Below are 25549 nucleotides of genomic sequence, written 5' to 3' on the forward strand. Positions count from 1 at the left end.
GGAAATAGATGTGGCCTTTTGTTAAACATGTGTCTTGAGAAATTATTGGGTCTTTTAAAAGGAAGACCATGGCAGCAGGCATTGAAGAATCCTAAAATGTGGCTCTTTAACCTTAGAGAAGCAGTTTGTATATTTGCTTCCAGATCCTTCAGTAGCTATTCTGTTTAAGTAGTTAACATTTTAAGTGTGTATTTCCTGGATTCTTTATGTTGCCTGGCACTATCTGTGGTTCACTTACAAGATGTGTGTTCTATTATGTGTGATGTTATTGGCATTGTCAGTAAGCTGCTTCACGTAATACTAAGTCAGGTCAAAAGTCAGCCAGGCTGTTCAACAAAGTAGACATGTGCAGGCCTTATTTTTGAAGTCTGCAGCGCAGCCTTTTGAGTATGTATTTCAGCCATTTTTTTCTTTTGGATACAAAAGATGCCAGTTTCAAAGCATTGTTGGAGCTTGTGATCATCCCAGGATGCCTCTGGATGAAGCTTATAGTCATGATATTTGGAGCAAATAAAATAGTGGTACCTTATTTGTTTTTAACTAGGGGTTTCAAGTGAAAGGAAAAGAGGTTCTATCTCACAGAGAATAGTACAATACTGCAGAGCCAGTGGGACTCTTAGCAACCACTGAATCAAGTCATTCATTTTATACGTGAATGAAGTGATGCCTAAGTCACTCGATGGTAGAGATGGTAGATCGGTGTTTAGAACTCAGGTTCTAGGTTATATACTATTGTCCCAATTTTTTGGTAACACCTGTCTTGTCTCTTTTCTCTTTTCCTCCCTCTCTGCTCCTCTTCTTCTTATCATTGACCTCTCATTACTCTAATGTCTAAGATGCCAGCAGGGAAGTGATAAGAAGGGTTAGGAGGCTTTACTTATGGAAAACTAATATTTCGTTGCTGCAATAGATTAGCCAGAGAAAAGTAAAGAAATAGTTTAGTGTTGACTTATTAAGGGCCAGTTAATGAGGCTAATATTTTTATATATATCTGGTAAAGGGGGCTATTTTATAGGAGTCTGTGAAATGAACATAAGTGAAAAGCAATGTATGCATATGTATTTCTAGAATATTCAAGTAGTTTTTAGAGTATATAATCTGAATTTTTAAGTTCTTCTCCAGAAAATGTATGGCCTGTTCTAGAAAAGTATATTTATAATTTGATTCTGCTTTCTATATTCTAATATTAAAGTTCCATAATGATATTTCAAAGCATAAGTATTGAGTTAAACAATTTTTTTCAAAGTTTGAAGGTAAGGTAAATTTTTATGTTCCCTAGCTTTCAAACAGAATTAATGATCTCTAATTAAGAAAGAAAAATGGCAAATACGGTGAAAGGGATCTTTTAAGGAAAAAATAATTCTATATAAGTATGTTTAAATCATACAATAAATCACCAAAAATTCTTGGAAACTGAACTCTGCATCTTGGCACCAAACACAACAAACATATTTCCACAAAGCTGTTGTTTGTCTCCTCCCAGCTGATGGTAAACAGAACCTTCCCTTGAAAAAGCTGTGAAGTCTCTGAAGAGTTCTGTTTGTTTTCTGTGTTTTCAGCTGTCCCTTTGTGGAGCTGTTCCTCCTTCCGCTTCAAGCTCTCCAGGTTTCTTAGTCCTGTATCCTAGGTCAAAATTTCAAGCATTCAGATCTCAGTCATTTATGTTTAGGAATTAGTTGGCAAGTCATTATGTTTTCTTTAAAGTTGCAATGTTTTACGAAATAGACATTTATGTTATCTCTATTTCTTCATCCATTCACATAATTGGTTTTTATTCAACTAATGTTTATTGATAGCTATTGTGTGCCAGCTGGGCTTTGGGCATGGTGCAGGATTTTACTAATAAATAAGGCAGAGCGACTCACCTTGTAAAGAGCATGAATGAATGAATGAACAAATGATTTCAGGCACTTTATTATGATGGAAAAAACCATGTTCTCTTAGGACTCAGGCAGCAAATGGAGAGATTGAGAAGAGAAAGAAGAAGCCCTGAAACTTCTTTCTGATTGTTCTACTCCTTACGAAAAGAGATGAAGGGAACCATGACCTCTACTCTCTGGCTTCATGAAAGAGAAAGACTAAATCTTTGGCTCTTTTGTGGCCCTGGCACAATCCTTCACAGTTTTTCCTGTACTTTGGAAGACTTTGGCTATTTTTTCTGCTAACTAAACCTGCTTTGCTTTCCTTTCCTTCTACTCTCAGACTCCTGGATGCGTATTTTTTGCTCTATGGGTTATTATTTTAATTACTTCCCCCAAAGAGTTCTCTAATCCATCTACTGCCTTGTGTGCTGAAAACGTGGCTCCCTATTTGACTCTGATAAATAGACTTTGACAAAAGATTTATTATCTGTGAATTATTATTAACAGAAATATTATTGTTTTGGAGGAATGCAATATTCACAGTGTTGGTTTTTCTTGGATTAGTCCCCAGGTCTATTTTCTGCCCTTTTCCTCTCAGCTCTGTGCTGACATCTGTGCATCAGCAGTGCTCCTTGGACAGGTGATTTGCAGTTGGTGTTGTCATTGGGAGAAGGGATCTTCAGAAAATCAAGAGAATTTCTGGGTATTCCTTCCTCTCCTCTTCTTTGTTTCAGTGCCACTTTCCTAATAGTGGCTGCACCCCTCTAATTTCACACTTCCTGCTGGGTGACCCCTTCTCCAGGGCTCCAGCTATCACTGGAATTCCTGCAATAATATTTCCTTCCCTCACTCCTTAAGTGCAAGGAGTGGTAAAAGTTCCTCTCTGTTGCTGGTCTGCATCATCTTCACTCATTCCTTTCATATATGTACACCTGTAACTAGTAATTTTGTTAAAGTTTCTTCACATAAATCAATCAGGGTAAATTCTGTGTCCTAGTCAGGCACCAACTACAGTATGCCTCTTCCACAGTAAGTAACCAGTGCATAACAATATGGGTTATTTTATATATATATATGTATATATATATATATATATATATATATATATATATATATATAGAGCCACATTGATTTATGTGAAGAAACTTTAACAAAATTACTAGTTACAGGTGTACATATATGAAAGGAATGAGTGAAGATGATGCAGACCAGCAACAGAGAGGAACTTTTACCACTCCTTGCACTTAAGGAGTGAGGGAAGGAAATATTATTGTAGGAATTCCAGTGATAGCTGGAGCCCTGGAGAAGGGGTCACCCAGCAGGAAGTGTGAACCCTAACCCTAACCCTATATATATGAAACTCCATACGGGAGTATAATTTAATATAAAGTGCATTGAAGAGCATCCAGTGCTTGCTTGATGTACGATATTCCTTGAGCTGTACAAAAGGAAACATGTCATTTGCCCTCAAGAGGTATAGAATCTGGTATTGTTTTGATTATTGCAGAGTTTTTTCCCTTTTTCCAGGCTAGGGATCAAATCAGAGCTACAACTGCCAGCCTATGTCACAGCCACAGCAACCATGGGATCCGAGCCATGTCTGTGACCTACACCACAGCTCATGGCAAGGCTGGATCCTTAATTCACTGAGCGAGGCCAGGGTTCAAACCCACATCCTCATGGATCCTAGTTGGATTCGTTAACTGCTGAGTCATGAAGGGAACTCCCATTTTTTGCTTTAATGAACAGTTTTGAAGGACAGAATTAAAGAATAAAACATTTTGGTTACCATATGTTCAATAAGATAGTTTTACATAAATAACTTTAGAAAAGGAATTCAGTAAAGTAGAAACTGTGTTCATAAATGATGATATGCATTTGTAGAAAGCTGTAGTAAAAACTCTATTAAAAATTAACTTTCTTCTTTTGATCTTACTATGAAAATTTAAATGTTTCCTAATATAAATCTTTGGTAATCTTTAAAATCACTGATTTTTTGTGAGTAAATTTGTTGTACTGACCTTTGCTTTTAGTATACTATAGAAGGGAAGGAGAGGAATTAATAGTATTATTTTCTGACCTACTTGTTTTTATCTAATGGCAGTTCTTTAAGAATAGAAATGTTGGCAGCGTGGAATTGTACAGTCAGACATAAAATCTGGGTATAGTACTAAGACTTCCAAGACTAAATATATATATACAGATAATTTTGTGGGTTGATCACTGTTGAGATAATTCCACAAATTTCACAGAATAGTAACATTTTACAGGAATCAATATAGCCTAGAATTTATGGAGGCAGATCAAAGATTTCTCTTTTATTCCCTTACCTTATCACCCTGAACAATGATAAAACTTTGAAACATTATAGCTGGAAAAGACTTTAATTTCCTTAGTTCTTTACTTTACAGATGGAAAAAAGAAGACCAAGAAGAAAAAGGTCTGAGAAGGTGAAGCAAGCCATCCAAGATGACAGTGATGAACTAGTATGTATGCACTAAAATGGCAAATTGCAAGAATTTTACCTTTCACATACTTAATGGATGTAATATCCTTATGATAACAATAGTGGCTTCTGTTGAGGCTATAGGACAGGGAGGGAGAAAAGAGACACTTCAGAATCTCCAGGGCATTTAGCATGTTGTTTGGAGAAGTCTCAGGGTTTATTCCAATGTGTCCTTTAGAAGAGCATGTCCTTGTGGGTGAGAACATATGAGCCTATCCCTAAAGTAGGAGAGCATCTCAATAAATCACTTGAATCCTCACTAAGGGATAAAGAAACTTCTCTTGGAATAACAGCTCAAAACATGTCATTTTTAAATTAATTTCTGTTCAGGAACCTGTAATGGCTCCTTCTGTTTATGCTGTTCTGTTTTTTATATTACTATTTCAGTTATCAGTGGAAGTTTGAATATTTTGGTTTGATATATTTAAATTATAAAGGCAAAGAGGAAAAGGACCTAGAAATATTTCTTTGGCTAATTTTTGAGCATGAAATATTATTTTGTTTTTAACCAAAGTTATGCTCATTTGTGTATGGATTAGGGTATGCTATTCCTACTTTCTAGCACTAGGAAGCAACATTTTCTGATTTATTTACATGATATTGTTTTTTATTGTATTACCTATATATGCCATGGTTAAAAATAGAGGAAGATATATGAGAAATATTTTTATTATCATATTTTCTGCAATTAGAAACTTAATTGTGGAAAATAACCTTACTCATTCCTGTCATACACGTGTGCACGCGCGCACGCGCACACACACGCGCGCACACACACACACACACACACACACACTCCTTTCAGTATTTCTTGTTAGATATCTAGTTTTATTTTAAATTATTGAAAAGTAAACCCTGTCGGGTCATTTGGATTAGTTTTAAATATTTAAATTAAATATTTTTAATATTTTTATTTTAAAAAATTTAAATATTTTAAGCATGTATTATGAAGATTATTATTTTTATTTAAGTTTTATTGAAAAATAATTGATGTGCGTCACTGCAAATTTAAGGTATATAGCATGAAGATTTGATTTACATGTATTTTGAAATAATTACAACAGGTTTAACATCCATCATATCACATAGATACAATAAAAAGAAAAGAAATAATATTTCTCCTTGGGATGAAAACTCTCAGGATCTACTCTCTTAACTTTCCTGTCTATTATACACAGTGTTAGCCAGAGTCATGTGCATTATATCCCTAGTACTTGTTTATCTTGTAACTAGAAGTTTGTACCTTTTGACCATCTTCCTCCAAATACATAAACAACTTTTACATTAGTTCAATATTTACCTGTAACAGATTACTGTTATTTTTCTGAATTAGTGCTGAATTCTGTCTATTTTAGAGGTTAACTTCTAGATTGACAGAAATAACCCTAGTAAGAGAATTGCTAATAGAACAGAGAAAGTAGTCTGTTGTAATTGGAAGGCAACAATGAATATTTGATTATCAAAGAAGGTTAAGTGTCACAGGACTAGAAACTATAGACAAACTGTGAGTTCTTTGTCATCAATGAATCAGATAGACGAGGAAGTAGAAAGGAGTATTGACCTTAGATGTACATGTTGAAATCCAGGATGGTGGAGTAAACTGCTCTAATGGCAGGATTCCCACATAATCCTGTGACTAGAAGAGCAGTGGGTACCCAGAGTGAGTACTTTGAACCTCAGAAATGCAAGTTAGCAATGTTTGGGAGTATCTGTTGGGAGGATCTAAGGGGTAAGGACAGTGGTACTTTGCAATGGGATCCTTTTCTATTTATCTCTTTCAGGTACTGGATTTTATGATTTCTTTCCAAAAGTTCAGGGTTATGAATGTAGGCTCAAATGAAAGCATATCTTCTCTTTCTTTATTCCTTTTCTAAATGCAGACATTTGTTCTACATAACTGCCTCTTCTACTTCATTATTGATACTGCAGCAGTAACACCGTAAAAAGGGCCTTTTCCTCTAACTTGGGGGCTACTAGTGCTCTATGTGTCAGGTTACCCTTCTCCTTTTTTCCCTTGGGGGCAGAGACCTGACTCCTGAGTTAGTTTTGTGCCAAGATGAAAAGTAATTTGGTTATTTTGTTGTGAGCCACACGGGGAGTTCATAATTTGGTTGTTTTGCTTAGAAATCTAAGGCTGGATGGCTACACATAGGTTCGACATAATCGGTGGAGAAAAATATTTTCAAGCCACCTGAGGACATTCCTAGGGAATATCTGGAACTTCCTTAGGTGAGAATTTTTAACAAAAGACCCCGATCTGACCACTAAAGATGTGAGTAATGACACCAAGTTCTTATTTTTCAGAGAACAAAGTGGGGCATGGAGGGGGGGGGGAAATCCGTATTTACGTACGGTTTAAGAGTTAGAAATCAGGGAACAAACTCTGCTGCCATTTTCAACTTCACTTTTGGATTTTGAGTCTGTTGCTTTAATTTTTGTTAATGTAGTTTTATATTAAGTAAAACTTTAAAAATTAGGACAAACATGGAAAAACCAAGGATAGGATCTCCCATATTAAATCCAAAATAAAATTGTCTCTGAGGTTAAAAGAAATTATAACTAAGCAAAGTCAGTGGGAAAAAGTGACTAGTTTATCTTTTAGTAAATAAGCAAGGGAAATGAAATACAGACAGCAAGGAAGCCACATATTTGGTAAAGATAGAAACCTCAGATTTTTTTGTTTTTTAAATAAAGCAACTTCCAGATTTAGCAATATAAAGTATAAGTAGTTTTGGTACTTAGGAACCTTTTATTAGTAAACACTACCCTTTTAGGCCTACTGAAAATACACAAGCCTATATCCACATGACAGCAGATAAATGTTTTAGGAAGAAATTAATTGTTGTATAAAGTTTGGGGAACCAGTTTCATTTTCATCCTTTTTTGTCTTAAGATATTTGCTTCTGTCATCTGAAGGGAATCCTTTTTTCCTTTTTGAATTGTCTTTATTACCAACTAAATTTCCCAAAAAACCATTCCATGCGGTGACTATTAGGAAAATTGGAAATTCATGCCTGACATTATGTTGGTAGTTGGAGAAAGAGAAAGCTCTCTATCTTCCAACTTCCATCAGGAAAGAGCAGAAGCTGGAAGTAAATAACTGTTGAGAAGGGATATGGTGAAATGTTTTGTCACACAGGCTGTTCGCTACCAGAGCCCAGTGATGGGGACATTCAGAGAGCCCAGGCACTCTGCTGGTATGCAAATGGAGAGTGCTCTGATCCAGACCCCTGCCTTTCATCAAAGCAGCTGCGAGGCCAAGAGCCTGAGCCTTGGTGTTTTCCTCTGGTGGAGAGAAGTGGGCAGCGAGGCACTGTCCTCAATTCTAAGGGTGTGTGAGGTTCCAGTGGAGGGAGCTGAAAGCTTAGGTAGGAGCATGACAGGAGGGAGTGGTTGTTCCTTTGGCACACATTTTCCAGAAGCAAAACCATTTTAAGAACTCTCTTAAAAAAATCATCACTATTTTCTTGTTATGTCTTACTTTCAGCACTATTGTACAGACATTATTAAAGTTAGTAGAAGTTAACATGCTTTTGTTTAAGAGGAAGAGATTCTTTTACCAGTTAATTTTGAATGAATTTTCATTTTAAAAGTTTTTAGAATTTATAGAATGAGAAAGTAATGTGTTTTAAATTAGATAATATATTGACACTCAAATCAGTTTTTGCCTCAATGTGTAGATGCTGTGTGTGCTATGTGCTGTTGAATATTATTTTGAGTCTATTTTCTGACAGAGGTGTATTTACCAGAACTTTCTCTTATAGGAAAATATGTATTTTCTCAACTTTCACTTTAGAAAATTTCATATTTCTGCAGACTGCCCAGGTCTGTCCATATACAAGTTAAACGTAGGATGACAAATGCTTGTTAACCTGTGTTTTAATTATCTCTGCTAATAGTATCTTCTCCAGTGTTCATGTGGGGGGAAAGAATAATTCAGAATATTTGTCAGGCTTTTGAATATTATTACATTTATAAGTGTAATCATTATAATTATTACATTTGCAGGTGAATAAGAAAATAGGGTAGGGCATTAGACCTGGAAGTTAGGAAAACTAGATTATATTTCTGCTTCTGACACTAATCATTTTGAGGCCTAGGACTGATATTTAGGCAAAGGAATAGATCCCATTTGGCTCTAAAATTCTCCAACATGTGAGACCCAGAATAATGAAGGGTGTATTTCACCAGTACTGCGTTATGGCACTAGTAGAGATGGATAGTATTTAACATTGAGAATCTGATCTTGTCACTTGAATTATTCGTGGACTCATGGAATGATGGAACTAAAATGCTCATTTAATACCAAACTCTATTTTCACCCCCCTCCCCATTTGTACATGAGGCAATTATGGTCCAGAAAGGAAAAATTATTTGCTCAGGATTATCCAGCTAATTAGTTACAGAACCTGTAGAAGCTGTGTTTCCCAACTTTCCAATATGCTTTTCACTATACCCATCTTTTGAAGCAAATACAGTGTAAAATTACTGTTTTTAGAAAGATAGTAAATAATAGAGTGACAAATATAGATGAGCAAATGCAAATGCAGATAAAGAAGAACTATGACTCAACAGATTTTTTAAAATCTCATGCAAATTAATATAAAAAGACTTTGGGGAGTTCCCGTCGTGGCGCAGTGGTTAACGAATCCGACTAGGAACCATGAGGTTGCGGGTTCGGTCCCTGCCCTTGCTCAGTGGGTTGACGATCCGGCGTTGCCTTGCCGTGAGCTGTGGTGTAAGTTGCAGACTCGGCTCGGATCCCGTGTTGCTGTGGCTCTGGCGTAGGCCGGTGGCTACAGCTCCGATTCAACCCCTAGCCGGGGAACCTCCATATGCCGCGGGAGCGGTCCAAGAAATAGCAACAACAACAACAACAACAAAAGACAAAAAGACAAAAAAAAAAAAAAAAAAAAAAAAAAAAAAAAAGACTTTGGCATAAATCTATGTACTTAGAATGGGAAGGGGTTGGAATTCAAGTCCATGGTACTAGATTAAAGATAAACAATCAAGAGTAACCATGGGTAATCCTAATGGAAGAAGACCATTCTGATCATTTATTTCTATTTATAATGTTTTAGTCCTCAATGACACTGAAATAACTGCAGTAGAAAGTTCTTAGTCAATAGGAATTAATTGACAAGAAATTATCAAAAAACTACATGAATGAGCAGAAAAATGATAATAATCTTTCATCAGATGATTTCTAGAAATTTACCCTGAGAAAATAATCCTTGACCTTCCCTTTCATATTTGGAAAGATGACTTAAGTTTTAATATTAATCTCACTTTTGAACCACCTGGTTGGGCTTCAACCTTGTGAATTTTGGTCCTGTCTCCTCTAGAATAGTTCTTTAAGCAGAGTTTACTTTTTATCATCACCTTGTGTTTCTTATTTTTAATATGTTTGTTTTTTAAAATAAAACTTATGGACTTATTAGAACATCTTAGTCTAATGATTTCTCTTTATCCACATATTTTATCAGTAGGATTATATACTACCCTGTATATTTCCCCCTTAGAATGTTATCCTTATTTCTTACATATCCGTGCTTAGGGGGTTCATACCTTGCATTCTTAACCAACACTAATCTCATTCCCATTTAAGTGGCTCTTCACTTCACTGGAAATAAAACTGATTTTCATTTTATGAATTTCCCAATCCCATTTTCATAAAATTATCTAGTAATTAATTTTAACAGCACCACATTGTGCAATTCTGAGGCCCATCATTCCTGTGTTAGTCTATGTGAAAAGTGTCTCCTGGCATTTTGCAATGAATTTGCAATGCCGAGATTTATGTAGCAGACGCTATTGGCTGCCTATCCAAGAGCTATTGTCAGTTTTTCTCTTTGTGACATAGTTGCTAACTTATTTGGTGACTCCACCCTCCTCCTCAGGGCCATGTAACTCATTGAACCAAACATAATATACTATTGTCTTTGCCAGTGATTGGTTTGAGGAGGGGGCATGTGACAGTTCTGGCATCAGGAAAGACTTCTGGTGACCTTAGTGATAAAAAAACAGAGTTACCTCTTTTCTTATGCCAGCTATTGTCATATGTAGAAGTGGACCTTGGGACAATGGCACTTCGTTTCTACAATGGGAGGAGTAGATAACAGTAAGCAGCCATCTGGGATGACTGAAACTCTGATGGAAAACCACAGGCTTTCTTGTGTGAAACACTAAAATACAGAGTGATAACCTTAACCATTGGAAAGTGAGGGGGCAATTCTGGAAAGTGGATGGTAATCTCAAATTTTTTGTATGAGCTCTCCATAATCAACTGGCTAACCACTGGGACATGCATGTGTGAAATAGATCCTAGCTAAAGGTAAAACAACTGAGCTGATACTTGAGCTACTGAATAATTTGTGTTTTGAATCTAATCAAGTTAATCAGTCAGAGTAAGAGAATTCACAGCGTATCATTCCCAGTGTCCAGTATATAACCCTAAATCACTCAACATATGAAGAACCAGGAAAATGTGACACTTTTTCAAGAGAAGAGATAATCATCAGATACCAAGATGACCCAAATACTGAAATTAGCACAGAAGACTTTAAGGAGTTGAACTTAATGGGGCAAATTAAGTTAAAGATAAATCCGATCACAGTGACTCAAAAGGTAAGAAATCAAAGTGCAAAGATAACGAATTCAGAAGAAATAAACAAACAGAAAGTCTGGAGCAGAAAAATACAACATCCTCAATAAAAATGTCACTTAATGGAGATTTCAAGGAAAATAATCAGTGAGACTGAACTAGGTCAAGGATGATTATCTAAAGAATATAGATAAAAAGATTTTAAAAACACAAAAAGAGACTCTTGGACTTATAGAAATATATCATTCGTTCTAATATGTGAGCAGTTGGTATCCCAAAGGAGAGAAAAAAGAAAACATGGCAGGAAGAAAAAGGAAGCAGATAACAAGGAGGAAGAGGGAGAAATAGTGTCTGAAATTGTGAAAGACACAAATTTATAGATACGCAGCAGCTCAGTGACCCTCAAACTTATATAAACAATAGCCCTAGATCTCTTAAGTAAATTGAATTATTTTAGAACATTTTACCACAGAGTAAACTACAGGCCCAGATGGTTTCACTGAGGAATTTTAAGAAACATTAATAAAGAAATAACTCAGTTTTACACTAAACATTTCATGAAAATGAGGACAAATTACTTCCAAATTTTGATGAGACTAATAGAAAGTCTAAGGCACTGCAGAAAAAAAAGAAACTAAAGACCAATATTTCTTGTGAATATAAATACAAAAATATTACAAAATATTAGCATCAAAGCCACATTAAATCTTTACTAGCAGTTTATTTTAGGAATGCCCATTTTAACATTTAAAATAAATTCATTTTATTACCATATAAACAAATCGCTATATTAAGAAAATAAAGGAGAAAATATAATTGTTTCAATAACTACAGAAAAAGCATTAGAGAAAATTCAGCACATTTATGATAAACATCCCCAGTAAACTTGGAGTAAAAGGGGATTTCCTTAATCTGACAAATGATACATGTAAAAATATATAACCAGACTTATGGCTCAGTGGGTTAAGAACCCCACTAGTATGAATACTGGTATGAATGAGGATGCAGGTTTGATCCCTGGCCTTGCTCATTTGGTAAAGGATCAGGTGTTGCTGCAAGCTATGGTGTAGGTCACAGATGCAGCTTGGATCTGGTGTTGCTGAAGCTGTGGCGTAGGCCTGCATCTGCAGCTCTAATTTGACCCCTAGCCTGGGAACTTCCATATGCCATAGGTGTGGCCTTAAAAAAAAAAAATGTGTAGCCAGTATCATACACATTGATAAAATATTAAATATTTTCTCCCAAATATTGGAAACAAGGCAAAAATACCCAGTCACCACTTTTATTCAATATTTGTTGGAAGTCCTAGTCATTAGAATATGACAAGAGATAAAAATTTTAAGATATAAATATCAGATAGGAAGAAATAAATTGGCTTTGACATGATTGTTTATATGGAATATCCTAGGGAATCTACAAAAAATACTGGAAACAATAACTAAATTTGACAGTGATTCAGGATACTAGGTTAATAGGGGGATAAAAATAAACCCTATTGTACTTTTATATACTAGCAGTAAACAATTGGAAAATAAAGTATTAAAAAGATCAATTTATAATCATATCACAATACACATAGTACTTAAGGATAAATTAAACAGTAAATCTGTGAGATCTCTGTACTGAAAATAACAAAACACTGAGAGAAATTAAGATCTATATAAATAGATAACCCTGTTGATAAATTGGAAGACTCAGTATTTTTAAGATGTTAATTCCTTTGAAATTGATGCATAGATCAAATGTAATCCCAATCATGATCTTAGCAGATATCTTTGTAAACATCTGCAAATGATTCTGAAATATATATAGTAATGTAGAAAAAAATATTTAAGGCACTCTCAAAAAGAACAAAGTTGGATGATTTAAAGACTTACCATAATTCTGCATAATCAAGAAGTAGCATGGGATAGACAAAAATATTGATAATGAGACAGAATATAAATCTCAGAAATAGATCCATACTTATACAGTGAGTTGATTTTCAACAAAGTTACCGAAGTAATCCAGTGATAAAAATTTTTCAACACATGATGTAATAACTATCTAGGTTGCCAATAAAAAGAAAGTTAGTTGAAATTGAGGGTTTCCAGGCCAGCATGTAAGCAGTTTAAAAGTCACCACTCTATCTTAATAACAAGTAAAAAGCAGAACAAACTAAAAAATCAACAGTTCTTATGTATGTTAGAGATGCAAGGTCACAGTTCAAACCACTATCCCCAATAGTGAAGAGATAGACAGGCAGATACAGAGAGTCATAATTTATGGGAGTAGAAATTCATGACCAGAAATCTCCACAGGAACTAGTGCCCAGGGTAGAAAAATATAAACTATAATTGATGAATTGCTAGATGCTCAGTGTGGATAAGTATGAGAATTAAAAACTCCATGGGGACTCAGTCATAGGAGTGCTCCCACATTTCTGGGGAGGAGATTTACTTCCAGGAGCTCTACCAGTTTTTCTGAGGAATTTTGGAGAAATACCTTATACTTCTGCAGGGGGAAGGAAAAGGAACCGTTTTGAAATGTGCTGGAGCATCCTGATCTTCTTAATGAGGACTTCTCCCAGGTAAAACTATTTTATCAGAGCCTCACTTTCTGGGTTTTATTAGAACCTAATCTACCCAGGGAAAAGGAAACACCCAACGCTAACTGGTGCTAGCCTTTCTTGCAGGAGAAGGGAAATACCCAAATCAATCTCCCTCTAACCATTTGTCCTATCTAAGGGCAGGGGGATGTGGACGTGAAAAGTTATGGTGAAGTTCACAGTCCAGAGGCATAATATCACCAAAAGTTATGGTGAAGTTCACTGTCCAGAGGCATAATATCACCAAAAAACCTGGGGCATAATCACATAAATATAGAATGCTGCTTCTCCTCTCCGCACACCTTACCACTACATTGCTAAAGGCATATATGCTACATTTCCTTTTACCAAGTACATTATGCCTGCCTTTCAACACAAAATTATAAGATATACTGAAGGCAAAAACACTGTTCGAAGAGACGGAAGAAGCACAGGAACCAGAGTCAGATATGGTAAGAAAGTTGGAATTATCAGGCAAGAAATCAAAAAAAAAAAAAAAAAATGTGCTAAAGAATTTTACAAAAAAAAAAAAAAGTAGAATGATATGTAAAAATAGATAGGTAATGTAAGCTGAGAGATGAAATTCTAAAATAATTAAAAATACGTGCTAGAGAACAAAAAACTGTAATAGAAATGAAGAAAGTTTTTGATGGGCTTATTAGTAGACTGGTCATGTCTGAGTGTTACATTTCTCTATGTTATTTCTCTCCTTTCTTGTCCACACATACCAAAGATTTGGACCTGTGGGCCAGCCATCTGTGGGAGACCACCCCAGCTGGGAAGTGCTGCAGCTGCATTCTGGAAAAATGGCAGTGGTCTCAGGCCCTGTCTGAACCGATGTAGTATTAGGGATGGAGACAAGCAGGCTATCTAGGCAGGAGCATTCCCTTCTGGGAGCAGCTTTGGGTCAAAGGGGATTCCCCTTAAAGGACACATCTTGGGTCACATAGCTCTTGTTAGTGTGATTTTTAAGTGGGCCATTCCTGAAAAACACTGCTGCCTTGGGTTGCCTTGAAGATCCCAGTCAAGTTTGAATCATGTTCTTAGGAATGTACAGCAAATTTATTCACTCCCTCAGAGAGAGTGCATCATCCTGGAACAGGGACTGGTCCTGCTCACAAATGGTTCTTCCCATATATCCCCATGCTGCAGACTTGACTGGGGACCAGGAACTTCCACAGACTGTGGGCGTGGCCAAAAAAATCTGCAACAAAATTAGTAAATCAATCCAACAATGTGTAAGAGAATTATATATCCTGGGCAAGTGAGATTTATCCCAGGTATGCAAAGCTGGTTGAACATTTGAAAATCCGTTAATCTATTATAGCAACATTCTAAAGAAGAAAAATCACATGATCATACCAGTAGATGCAGAAAAAGCACTTGACAAAATCCAACCTCCATTCAATGGAAAAACTCTCAGCAAACTATAAGTAGGGAATTTCTAAATTTTGATAAAGAACATCTACAAAAACCTACAGCTATCATCATTCTTAATGGTGAGAAATTTGAAACTTTCCTATTGAGATCAGGGACAAAGCATGAATGTCCCCTATTACTGCTTTTCAGCATTGTATTATGAATCCTAGCTAGTATAATAAGATAAAGAAGAAAATAAAATGTATACATATTAGGAAGGAAGAAATAAAACTGTCCTTGTTTGCAGAGGACACTGGTCTATGTAGAAAATCTGGAAATAAATCAGCCAAAAAAAAAAAAAATCACCTCATGGAGATTGTAAGTGTTTATAGCAAGGTTTCAGGATAAAAGATTAATGTACAAAAGTCAAATGCCTTGCTATATACCAGTAGTAAACAAGTGGAATTTGAAAATAAAATCATGTTTATATAAGCATCCCTCAAATAGAATACATAGCTCTAAATCAAACAAAATATGTACAAAATCTGTATGAGAAAATCTACAAAATGCTGATGAATGAAATCAAAGAACTTAATAAATGGAAAAATATTCCATGTTCATGGATAGACAGAATCAACATTGTTAAGATGTCAAGTTTCCCCCACCTGATCTGAAGACTCCAATTTCAATCAAAATTTGAGCAAGTTATTTTGTAGTTACTAAGAAGTAGTTTTAAAGTTTATATAAAGAGGTAAAAAGACCCAGAAGAGCCAACACAATATTGAAGAAGAAAAAAAGTTGGAGGACTGACACACCTGACTTCAAGCTTATTATAAAGCTACCATAATCAAGACAGTGTGGTATTGGTGAAAGAGTAGACAATATATCAATGAAACGGAACAGAGAACCCAGAAATAAACCCACATAAAGTAAATATAGTCAACTAATCTTTGACAAGTAAGCAAAGACAATGCAGTGGAGCAAAGACAGTCTTTTTTTTTTTTTTTTTTTTGTCTTTTTGCCATTTCTTGGGCCGCTCCCACGGCATATGGAGGTTCCCAGGCTAAGGGTCTAATCGGAGCTGTAGCTGCCGGCCTACGCCAGAGCCACAGCAACGCGGGATCCGAGCGAGTCTGCAACTACACCACAGCTCATGGCAACACCGGATCGTTAACCCACTGAGCAAGGCCAGGGATTGAACCTGCAACCTACCTCATGGTTCCTAGTCGGATTTGTTAATCACTGCGCCACGACGGGAACTCCAAGACATCTTTTTAACAAATGGTGCTGGAACAGCTAGACATCCACATGCAAAAAAAATTAATCTAGATACAGACCTCACACCTTCACAAAAATCAACTTAAGATGGATTGTATGCCTAGATATAAAACACATATCTATAAAACTCCTGGGGATAACATAGGAGAAAACTTAGGTGACCCTGGGTGTGGCAAAGACTTTTTAGAAACAGCACCAAAGGCATGATCCAAGAAATAAATTACAAGTAAGCTGGACTTCATGAAAATGACAAACTTCTTCTGTGCAAAAGACAATGTCAAGAGTAGATAAGTACAGACTTTGTGAAAATATTTGCAAAAGAAACATATGATTAAAGACTGTTGGAGTTCCCGTCATGGCGCAGTGCTTAATGAATCTGACTAGGAACCATGATGTTGCAGGTTCGATCCCTGGCCTTGCTCAGTGGGTTAAGGATCCGTCATTGCTGTGAGCTGTGGTGTACGTTGCAGACTCGGCTTGGATCCCGTGTTGCTGTGGCTCTGGCATAGGCCAACAGCCACAGCTCTGATTAGACCCCTAGCCTGGGAAACTCCATATGCTGTAGGAGCAGCCCAAGAAATGGCAAAAAGACTAGACAAAAAAAAAAAAAAAAAAAAAAGACTATTTTCCAAACTATACAATGAACTCTAGAACTCAATGATAAGAACATGAACAACCTACTGTAAAAATGGGCAGATGAGTTTTATACACATCTCTCACCAAAGAAGTTATAACAGAGAGCAAGTGAAATATGAAAAGTTGTTGTACGTCATACCTTATTAGGAAATTACCTATATTGAGCCATGAAAAAACATGGAAGAACCTTAAATACATATTACTACATGAAAGAAGCCAATCCAAAACAGCTGCATACAGTATAAGTCTAACTATATGACACCCCGGAAATGGCAAAACTGAGGAACAGTAAAAAAAATTAGTGGTAATCAAGTGTTAGGTGGAAACAGAGATGAATAGGCAGAGCACAGAAGATATTTACAGAAGTACTGTACTATGCTATAATGGTGGGCACATGTCATTATACATTTGTCAAACACCATAGAATGTACAACACTGAGGAGAAGGAATCCTAATGTTAACCATGAACTTGGGGTGACAATAACATGTCAGTGTAGAATCATGAGTTGTAAGAAAAGCACTGTGGTGCTGGATTTTGATAGTGGATATGTATATATGGGGACAGGTTGTAAAAGAATTGTTGAGAAATATAGTTTCATGCATTTGGTCTTTTTACTCTTCACTCAGTCACCAAAAATGCCCCTTGATCCTGGAATGTTTCCTTACCAACTGATAAAGGGCCCACACAGCCTTGCAGGGCTTATCACCTTGTGAAAAACTATCTTTCCTGTTTCAGAAGCAATGAGTCTTCCTTTGTTCTGCTTAAGCTTAGGCGTCAGTGGCCCTCAGGCATTCCCTCAGCTTTCCATATTCCAGATTCCATAGAGGAGGTGTCTGGGTTTCTCCCACCACAGCTAGGGAAGGACGTGAGTAAGCAAACTGTTCTGCATTGGCTTCCAGGAGAGACCTGTTGGCTACAGGGTACCCACACCCAATGTTGAAACTGACCTTCCTCTCTCTCTTTTCTGTTTAAAGGAAAGAATTATTCTATACAGTGCTTGACTGTATTGTATTTCCCTGGTTTCCCTGATACCCAGATGCAAAGGACTGAAATGTTTGCAGTCCTGTCCTGAGATTAGTAATTGGTAGTAAAAAGTACTCTGACCTACAGGTGATCTCTGTACTTTTTCTGCTCAATTTTTCTGTGAGCCTAGCCCTCTTTAAAAAATAAAATTTATTAATTTAAAAAAACAGCTCAATCTTAACCTCAGCCTATACACAAAAATTAATTGAAAATGGGTTATTGACCTATATGCAAATGCTTAAGTCATCAGAATTTTTTCATGACATGCAAAAGGCAAAAGTTTCCAAGGTTATAGAAAGCAAAACTATAAAGGTGATACATTATACTTTATCAAAAGTTAAAATTTATCAAAATCCACAGTTAAAGAAATGAATACTCAAACCACAGATGGGGAGAGAATAAACACAAACATATGTCTGACAAAGAAGTGGTACCTAGGATATACAAAAAAACCCTGTAAACTTAATAAGCAATGAAACAAACAACCCAATTAAAAATCAGCAAAATATTCTAATAGACACTTTATAAAACAAGATATATGGAAGGGCAATTAGCACATGAAAAGGTATTCAACATCATCAGGTATTGGTGAGATAAAAATTAAACCTGATTTCTGCAATTTACTATAAAATGTATCAAAAATAGGATAGCTGATTGGCTGGATGGAATGAGAGAAGAGATGGAAATACACATGATAAAGCAAGTACATTAGACCATGAATATGGTCCAATGAAGGTGATGAGTACTGAAAGTTTATTGCAAAATTCCTTCCACTTTGTGGTATGTTAAAATTTTTACAATGGAATCTTGGAAAATGTAAGGACAAAAAAATGCAATGACAAGAATTGAACACAAAAAATGACCTGCACTAAATTATAAGATATCCAAAGTGATCTAGAATATGTAAATTATACATTTTATTTAAATATGATACATGCTATAAAAGAATAAAGCAGTAAAGAACATAGAGGTTGGGATGTGAGAGGTGATTAATGATTTCTAATAGGGTTGTTAGTGTGTTGATTCTGAACAACTATCTGTCTTACATTAAAAAGAATTACTCTTAATATTTGTTGAGAGTAAATTATAAGGTAGCAAGGGTAAAGCAAAGCATTTTGGCAGCTAGGGCCATGATCTGGGGGGAAAAATGATAGCTTGGACCAAAGGTTGTAACATTAAAGGTAGTGAGTGATGGGTGCTTATATTCTGGATATATATTAAACTATAATCAACTTGATTTGCTGATGTGTTGTATATATAGCAGGAGAGAAACAGAAGAGTCAAGGATGGTGTGAAGACTTTTTGTCTTAAGCAAATGGAAAAATTGAGAGGGAGAAAGTGAGGAGCACTGCTGGAGTAAAAATGTTCCCGAGTAGGGCAGGAGATTTGGTACACGAACAGGGAGGCTGGATTTAGAGAGGAGAATGAATACATCATTTATGGTTGGAAGGAGGACATAGTATATGATACAGATCCTGACCAGCTGTAAATATTAAATCTCTTTGAAGCAGTTTTCCTTTGACTGCTTCTGTTTTCTCATCCGTGATTCCTCACCCATGGATCCAGCCAACCCTGATCTAGTGTAGAACCCATGCATATGCAGGGCCAGCTGTACTAGCCATTTCATACAGGGACTTGAGCATGTGTGGATTTGGTGTCAGAGAGGGTCCTGGAACCCACATTCCATGGATACAAAGGGACAACTGCACTGTGTATACTGTTACCATTTTTAATAAACAGAAACAAATCTTACATGTCCATTATTGATGTAAATATGGCTAAAAGATGTTAAGAATAAACTAACAATTTTAACATTGGAAATAGGAATGGAGGAGAATTTATGGATTTTTTTAATTTTCTTTTTCCCTTTTATACCCTTGTATTGCTTCAATTTTGCTAAAAAATGATTATTTCTTTTTCTTGTGAAAGAATATTTAATCATATTCTTATGCAAAAATGTTTTTAATGGAATGATATATATGTATTTAAACTAAAATCACCTGGAACACCACAATTTTCCATCTTTTGCCCAGATTCCCTCAGATGCCCTTTGCTCCTTCACTGAGTCCCTTCTCTAGGTGTGTCGCCCTTTTGTGTTCAACAGCCTGTCCCTCTGACTCTGTTCAAGGAGGACTCCCTGCACTTACCTGTAAAGAGAGCCAGAGGTGCCTGGTGCTGGTGTTTGCTTGGGGTGGCTCTTAGCTACTGTTGGCCTGATGTGAAGCAGGGACATTACAGCCAGCTCTCTTGCCCTGAAACAGGTAACACTGAGGTGTAGTCATCTCTCCAGACATCCCTGATGGAATCAAGTTGCAACTGTCCTCCAGGAGCAAGGTCTTTGCTCAAACTTCATTCTTGCTTGGCTTTCCCCCTCCCACCCTGATTCTCCCACTCCCTTACTGGTTTTTGCTGGGAGTGCTTTTTTCATAAATCACTTGCACATGTATTCTTGTAGCTGAATCTACTTCAAGGAAACCTGATCCAGAAAGATATATCAAAAAAATACTGCTTTTAAATTCGCACCCTGTCATAATCAAATCTTCACTCTTTAGGCCTCTGTCTGATCGCCCACAACTAATTAAACTGCTCCAATAGGGGTTTAATGAGTTAGTGTTCTGTCAAGGTTCTTAGATTTTATATAAATTTGTTGTTAATAATTGCTTATTGTCCAAGAATGACATCAGCATTTAAAATTGAAATCTTTGAAAACTGAGGCAATAAATAATGTGTTTAGGAAGAGCAAGGATCTATCAGCTGTTTTTAAAATGAGCTTACATTTGTTACCGCTTATTTCACATTTCTAGAAATTTTCTCTGATAGAATTAATTTCTATACTAGATAACTTTTTAAAGCCAGTTTGCTTGCTAGCTGCTCTGTTGTTAAATATACTGATCTGTCCACTTTATACCCCACCTAGAACAAGGGTAGCCAAAAACCATTGGTCATTACCTCCCAGTTCCTAATTCTGTCCCATTGTTTCTTGGTGTAGTCTTGCTGGATGCCTGGTTGTCTTGGCTTTGACTGTGAGACTTCTATGGTTTGACAGCACATTGGACACATTTCTGCAAATTGACCCTTGGCATCTCTTCTTGGAACACAGGTGGTATTTGGACTCTGACACTATGTAACTACAGATGCAAGCAAAGGCAATTCTACCTTCCAAGGGCCTCTAAAACTCTAGCCAGCTGGGCCAGGCCCCTCCAGGCTCTCCCTTCAGAGAGGAAGGTTGGACAGTTGCTGCTTATTGACTTTCCCAAATGTCATTGCCTAACCAGTTCTGAAGACTGAGTTTCATGAAACTTGGACTGCTGCCTATGATTCTAATTCTAAAATATCCTTATTTTCAGCCTCGTTTGTAGTTGTTTACTTCCTGAATCTTGAAAATATATATAATCTGTTTGCATTTGTTCTAATCCTACTTCTGATCTTGATTTTAAGAGAAGATCTATGTCAATGAAATTGGGCTATAAAGCCCCGAGTATTATTTTTTGAGTTCTAAGATGTATTTTTTAAATTTTAATGAAATAGGCTTTGCAATCAATTCTATAAAGATTACCAAGAAAAAAACAATTAGTACCTACCAAATGGTAGTTTGTAGTCTATGTAATACTGTTCTATCTGATTTATAAAGTAAAAAGTAATTTTCTTCCTCTGGGTTTCAGAGCTCTATATATTTGATAAATAAACAAATTCTTCTGATCTTTGCTCAAATTTTACCTATCAGCTAGAATTCATTCTTCAGTTCCAATGCCTACATAAATTCCAATATTCAGGTTCATTTAAATTTCTAGCAAAGATTCCAGAAGGTTTGGAATTTATATATGAGGTAAGATTGGCAGGTAGTTTTTAGCGACATGATTACAAGAAAGTATATATTTACTCCCAGTGATTTTTTTTTCTTTTGAGAGTTGAGGAATTATTTGGGGATGGAAAATTATTTTTTCCAAAGTGTTAAATATACAGATGTAATAAATGTTTCAATAGAGAGCTCCAAAAGCCAAGGTACAAGGAGAACCTTGAACCCTTGCAGAAGTTTTCAGATTCAGCAACTAGGACTGATGAACAGAATGGGATGGTAGTTTTCAGTATGGAGTGGGACTCAGCCCTAAAATCAGTCCCAATCTAGCTTCCCTAGAAGCATTTGTAGATCCGGGGACATGAAAGGCTGCTTCCGCAGACTGGAAGAGCTGTTCCCCCAAATCTGAAACAAGATGGACTATGGCAGGCAGAGTCAATTATCCTTTGAAAGTTCAGGAATTGCTGCTGGAAAGTGACTTCTAGTATAACATTTCCCAGATCTCCTTGTCTATAAGTGTTGTTACGTGACTGAGTTCTAGCCCACGACACATGACAGGAGGGGATTGTGCTACTTCCAGGCCTGGCTGGTAAAACTCCCTCCTGGTACTCCTCTGTGCTCTTTTCTCTTTCCTGCTGCCTATACTGGAGACCTCTCCCAGGAAACTTTGGAAGCCACATGCTGACAATGGAAGAACCTTCATCAGTCTAGGTCCCCGAATGAATTTCAGGGAGAGGGCAGCTCCACCAAACTATTGTCATACCTGGTACTATCACATGATCAAAACAAAACCCCACACTTGTGATGTTTTTAGCCTTACACAGTGTTGAATCTATTTGGTTTAATTTTGAGTCTACTCTTACTAGTAGAGATGCCCAATTCATCCTGCTGTGGAAACCCATTTCTTCCAATCGAGCTTAATATAGTGGGATGGACCATTTAAGACGTTATTGACATATTGAAGTACTGTTAGGACTGAGATCATTAATGTTGCAAGAGGAAAGGTGTAAGGATATGCCACTTAATGGGACCAGAGGCTTGTGTGAGATAATCAACAGTGATGGTAAAGATAGAATTTGGAGTAGCAGAGTACAGAAGGGAGTATATCTCAAACTGATGTTGAATTGTGTAGAAGAGCCTCTTTATCTCTGAAGCAGTGAGCAGTTGGGAGAGGCAAAGCATTGCATCTCCTGAAGGAGCAGAGGGGAAGTTGGAAATAGCAATATTCGAGTACTAATATTAATGTGACCTGGATGTGTCACAGATTTGTTAGGCATGTGTGATGATTCTATCCTATGGCACAGTGTAGGCATTCAACAAATGATTTGAGTCAAAAGATAGAGAACTCTGTTGATGACAGCTGAAGTCATATATTGAGAGTGTTCTAGTTAAGTATATCCCTACTTTGCAATAGAATCTACATTCTTAGCAAAACCTAGGTGTTCAGATCACTATTATTTATAGATGTAGTAACAGGTTAGAACCTGAACTACTCATTCATTCACCCAGGTACTTAAAAATACTCACTGAGCACTTGTTCTGCCTAAAATTTAATACATGAGATGACAATGTTGAAATTAGTATTTTGAGAAAAATAAGCATTCTTTAATAGAGAATATCAGGAAATGTGAAAATGAGGAGTCAGACATGAGAAGAATGTTCTAGATAAAGAGAACAGCAAGCACAAAAACACCTTGACAGGAGAAGGTTGAAAAAATCCAAGGGACTTGGAAAAGGCTGCTGTGAGTGGAACATGGTGTGTAAACAGTAGGACTGGTTGATATAAAATCTCAAATGTTGCTGGGGCCAGATCAGTCAAGATCATAAGCCATGGTGAGGATATTGAGTTTTTTTCTAAAGACAATGAAAGTTTTAAGCAAAGCATTGAAATGACCTGAGACAAAGTGAAGTAAACAGGAGGTTATTGCCATAAACCAGACAAGAAGTGATAGTGATCAGGTGTGGTGATAGTAGAGATGCGGAGAAGTGAATGGATTTTAGGAATATTTTAGAGGTAGACTCAATAGGACTTACAATGCTGGCTGCAGGAAAGGGAAGGTCTAGGATTCCTCTGAATTTCCTGCATTATAGCTGGGTAGTTGGATGACTGGGGATCAGATGTAGGATGGAAAAGTAAATTGTTTTTAACATGTATTTTCTGAAGTGTCTTCCAGCAGAACCAATGATGTTATCATGACCATTGTGCTGGCTTTTATAGAGAAGGCTTAGCCTTATGACAGCCTGTATTATATTGCACAGCACCATTTAAGCCTGTTCATGCATTTAACTCAAGAGAAAAGACAGATGTTAGACACACACACTCTTTCTCTCTCTCTCTCTCTCACACACACACACTCATGCGCACACACACGCACACACCTTACAGATTCTGTTTCCTGAAGAGCTTTTACTACTATATAGCTCCAGGTGAGCTATGTATCTCTAACTCAGCTATCTAGCAAATTAATGTGTAACAGAAGATGATGTAGGGAAAACTCCCACTGGCATTTGAGAATCAGTTCAGTGAATTGTCTTTATTGTAAATATGTAAATTACCAGCCCACTGGTATAGGAATTAACATCTCAGCAGAAAAATATAAATATTTTTCATGTGATACAGTAAAATCTATTTGTTAGATCCAAAATCTATTATTTAGACCAGAGGTTTTCAGCTTTGGCAGACATAAGCTCATCTTAGGGAACTTGTTAGAAGATTGAGTGCTCTGAGCCCCACCCCAGATGAATTGATTCAACTTTCTGGAAGAGGGGCTTCAGCATGTGTAGTTCTGTTTTGCTTTCATTCACACAGTGACGCTGTGTAGCCAGTCTTTAGAACCACTGATCTAGACTAGAGCTTGTGACATGGCAGCTAGTAGGCTGAAGCAAGCCTGTTATCTGTCTTGCTGGACTAGCTCTGGGTTAAAAAATAATAATAATTTGAATGCTCTGCAGTATGGACCTAATTTTGAAGCTCACCATAGTCGTGCTCCCCTCCATACCTTACACTTGGCTGCTTTACAAAGTAACCTTACCTTCCATGTTTCTGATTTACTTCCTTTCAAGACAATAAATCATTAAGTATATATTAAGACTCTAGGTAGAAGGGCAGAGAATAAGGACATGAATGTTGGGATGTGTATTTGGCAGCAGCAGTTTATGAGAAATATGTCCAAATCCAGGCATGGTGGCACTTAAGATAACATTGATTCTGATAACTCCAAAAGGCAAGATTTTAGGAAGTGCCTGAATGATGAAAATAAATTTCTTGTATTTCAGTGTTAGAAGAGCAGATAGATATTACTTCCACAGTTTGTCTTGAAATATATATGTGTGTGTGTATATGTTTTGAAATATATGTTTGAAATGTGAATATATATGTGTTTTGAAATGTGTATATATGTATAAATGCTAATAGATTCTTAACAGTTAAACATCTTAATTAGTTTATGGCATGTCTTAATTTTTCTTTGGATTCTTCTAAGTTATCATTAGGATTTATAATTCTTTCCTCAAAATATGTTCTATGTTCTATGTCTGTGTTCATTGTTTTTGAAATTTGAGAGAAAAAAACAATTTTAGCTTTATAGTCATGGTATATTTTACTTATATGCTCTAAGTAACAGTGTTCAGAGAACTTAGGTGATTGATTTGGGCAATAATGTCATTGACATTTTATTGCTGAAGTGTTTCTTTTTTTTTTTAATAATAGCTACCTCTTGACTTTTAAGTATCTACTTTGGTTGGGATAATAGAACTATAAAAAGAAGTAAAACCCATCTCTAGTTTCAGTCTATGAACTTTAAAATAAGTATTGTCTGAATAAGGATTTTTAAAAATCAAGGTTTTTATGAGTTGATCAGACTGCACTGGACAGTTGTCACAGATGTTTTCTAAGCT

At 36.4% G+C, this 25549-nt stretch overlaps 1 long non-coding RNA gene across 1 annotated transcript in view; it reads left to right on the plus strand.

The window, feature by feature from the left end:
- LOC102161640 overlaps positions 1 to 25549 on the plus strand; it is a 491906-nt gene that overhangs the window by 310243 nt on the left and 156114 nt on the right. Inside the window, exon 4 of the long non-coding RNA XR_002339820.1 lies at positions 4274 to 4348. This is a non-coding gene — a long non-coding RNA (uncharacterized LOC102161640). The remainder of the gene's footprint in view (positions 1 to 4273; positions 4349 to 25549) is intronic.

The sequence above is a fragment of the Sus scrofa genome, chromosome 16 (genome assembly GCF_000003025.6).
Source record: "Sus scrofa isolate TJ Tabasco breed Duroc chromosome 16, Sscrofa11.1, whole genome shotgun sequence".
In the NCBI taxonomy this organism is placed as follows: Eukaryota; Metazoa; Chordata; class Mammalia; order Artiodactyla; family Suidae; genus Sus; species Sus scrofa.